Here is a 3,767-nt window from a genome sequence, read left to right on the forward strand (position 1 = left end):
AATTTGAGTGCTGAGTCCATTTAAAGATGGCATGCAATTGGTTTATGAGTGCATTTATATGTAAATTTCCAGACTTTCTAGCAGGCCATGGGATTGCAGGATGGAATTATCTGTAGGTATTTTCATAGCTTCTAAAGGAGGTTAGAACATCCACTGCAGCAGTGCACTGACATGCTTATTCCTATTTATAGATGATTGTCAATCATTGCTGACATTCCATTTAAAGATGGCATGCAATTGGTTTATGAGTGCATTTATATGTAAATTTCCAGACTTTCTAGCAGGCCATGGGATTGCAGGATGGAATTATCTGTAGGTATTTTCATAGCTTCTAAAGGAGGTTAGAACATCCACTGCAGCAGTGCACTGACATGCTTATTCCTATTTATAGATGATTGTCAATCATTGCTGACATCTCCACATCTTCCTTCTAAAAGAAATACATAAACAGAACATAAGAAGGATATAGAAATGTTGGAGAAAGTCTAGAGAGGCCACAAAGCTGAAAAGAGGACTGGAACACCTTCCCTGCAAGGCCAGGATGACAAAGTTGGGGCTGTTCAGCCTGGAGAAGAGAAGGTTGTGTGGACACCTCAAAGCAACCTTTCCAGGATCTGAAGGGCCTCCAGGGAAGCTGGAGAGGGACTCTTTGTTAGGAACTGCAGTGACAGGACAAAGAGTAATGGAGATAAATTGAAAGAAGGAAATTTAGGTTAGATATTAGGAGAAGGTTTTTCCTGTGAGGATGGTGAGACACTGGGACAGGTTGCCCAGGGAGGTTGTGGCTGCCCCAACCCTGTCAGTATTCCAAGCCAGGTTGGATAGAGCCTTGACCAGCCTGGTGTTGTGGGAGTGTGGGAGTTGTACCTGCCCAGAGCAGGGGGTTGGGACTAGATGATCTCTCATGTCCATTCCAACCCCTTAACATACTATGAAGGTATGAAATCATTGCTGCTTTCTCCATCTCTTCCTTCTAGAAGAAATCCTTGCTGTCTTTGTCCCCTCTGCCATGAGTTTTGGGTTCACATATGAGGTACCAACATTATCAGAGGGCTGTATTTGTGGAGGAAAGGTATATTTTGGATCTCACAGCTGCAGGAGTTAGACAGAGAGGAGGCTGAGGGGAAATGTCATATAGATTTCTTGTGCTTTGTTAATTTGCTTTTGCACAAAATCTTCTCCCTTCCTTTGACATCATGGCTGGAAGAGCAGGGAAGAGAAAAGGGGAAAACAAAACCTCATAGTTCTATGTTTACCCTCAAACCACTAAACTCAGGCATGAATGTATATTAGGCCATTTCAATGCACACAGGAAAGCTATTGTGGAGCAAAATGATTCCTTGGTTTTACTACTGCAATATTGGGGCATGTGTTAGAGTTTAGAGACTCCCTAAAGAGCAGCTGTTGGCCTGTAGCAATTTAATTAAGATTTTAAATATGGCTTGCTGACTATATTTCTAAATCTGTCTTTGGCTCTCTTTCGTTTGATCTTTGAGGCCTGATTCAAGAGCCACCCCAGTCAGGGCAAATCTGCCTTAGAGACTGATGTGGTTTGGAACAGTCTTGTACAGCACAAAGGTTGCAACCAAACATGTACTTAGATTTATACCCAATCCTTGCAGTGGGTGGGAATGAAACTAGAATAGGAGCAGGACTTTTCATTCCCTAGGGAAAGGAGCTGGTACAGGATGTGTGGATCATTTGGGATATATACTGGTGCAGCAGTGATCCCAAAACAGTTAGACATCTCTGTTAGGACCAGCAGAGTCTAGGCAACACTGTTAACCTGTAGTTGGTGGAGAGACACAGGTTCCTTCAAAGAAAAATCCAGAGGAGCATTCCAAGAGAATCCATGTGATCCAAGGGGAAAAATCAGGTAATTTGGGGTGCCTCAAATGGCACTAGAAGTCTATGTTTTGGCAATTGAGTGGTTGTAGACCTCATAGAACTCTACAGCTTCCTCACAAAGGAAGTGTAGGGGCAGCACTGATCTCCATTCTCTGTGACCAGTGACAGGACCCGAGGGAATGGGCCTGAAGTTGTGTCAGGGGAGGTTTAGTTTGGATATTAGGCAAAGCTTCTTCCCCCAGAGTGTGGTTGGGCACTGGAACAGCTCCCCAGAGCAGTGGTTACAGCCCCAAGCCTGACAGAGCTCAAGGAGTGTTTGGACAATGTTCTCAGGGACATGATGGGATTGTTGGGGCTGTCCTGTGCAGGGCCAAGAGTTGGACTGGATGAGCATAGTGGGTCTCTTCCAACCCAAACCATTCCGCGATTTTGTGAAATTTATTAGCCCCAGATGTACATAACTATAACAATAACTAATAAATTTCATTTACATGAGCACATTGCATTTAGATAGTTGAACTCAGATGTCTGAATCTGCAAAGTGAATGCTACCACCAAGGTGAGGGAGTGTCAATACTCCTCTCTAACCCCTCAGCCTAGAAGGTCATAGATTCATGGAATACTTGAATGGTTTGGGTTGGAAGGGAACTTAAAGATCATTTAATTCCAACCCCTACCATGGGAAAGGGCACCTCCCAGTATCATAGAGTCATAAAATCAATCAGGTTGGAAAAGACCTCTGAGATCATCAAGCCAACCAATGACCTAACACCACCATGTCAACTAGACCATGGCACATGCCCATTTTAGGCTTAATTTTATGTTTTGTCTATTGCACCACATCTCTTTGGTTCTTACATCTATTAAAACTACAGATGTTAAATACAACACAAGCACATCTCTTTGCTTGTAGGTAATGTTTGCTGGGTGGTTAATGCCTTAATTAATCCTTAACAAGTGTCTTACTAAACTTGAACAAGACCTGAGGCTCATCAAGGCAGATAAATCAATTCAGCTTTTAATAGGTGACCCCTTGCTGTGATTTTTAATAAGAAAGAGGTCAGGAAATGGAGACAAGGCAGAAAATAAACCATTTAGAACCACTTTATTTATAAATGATCTGAGGAAACACAGGTCAGGGTGCCAAAATCAGCAAGGGAGGAAAGTTTTATACAGTTTTTAAACAGTTTTATATAGTCTCTATGAAAATCTCTACAAACACCTTTGCAATTACCCTGGCCACAGTGTTTCAAAGATATTCCTGAGGTTAAACCTGAGTTTGATGCTAATTAAAGGGAATATCATGAGGAAGGTGAACTGCTAGCCCCAAAATTGTAGAGAAACACATGAACTTGTCCATAAAGGAGAGAACCAACATTATTTGAGAAAGATTAGTCAAGCTGTGGGTGATAATCCCTCTTCAGATCATTCTACCCTGATGCTCAGGGTAGAACTGCCACAATATCTTGGATTTTGGATAAAGATCTCTGGGTTTATCTCAAGATGCTTTTTCCTGACTCTAATTCCTGCATAACCAACAGAGGAAAGCCAAGGGGAGTTATAAGACACCTACAAAACTGAGTTGAACACGACCCTTTTCCTGAGTAGGATGGAGAATGTCTTGCCAATGACCTGAGTAAAACTCCCTGTGCTTGGGGTGCAAAATGCAGCTTCAAAACCACAGCCAAACCACAACTGAGAGACTCCAGTGCTCATATTTGACACCTGACTTCACCAGTGAATTAATTTTTGATCCTGGATGTGGCAGTTCCTTTGACCTTTCCTCTCCAACTGAAAAAACAGAGGCTACAAAAATTGCTTAATCTGCTCAGGAATGACTCAACTAGCCTAGTCTCAGAAATTACATTTTAGATGACTAAAGTTACTACAGTTTCAAAGTCAGAGGATCATAGGTTTCC

The sequence above is a fragment of the Acanthisitta chloris genome, unplaced genomic scaffold, assembly GCF_000695815.1.
Source record: "Acanthisitta chloris isolate BGI_N310 unplaced genomic scaffold, ASM69581v1 scaffold214, whole genome shotgun sequence".
In the NCBI taxonomy this organism is placed as follows: domain Eukaryota; kingdom Metazoa; phylum Chordata; class Aves; order Passeriformes; family Acanthisittidae; genus Acanthisitta; species Acanthisitta chloris.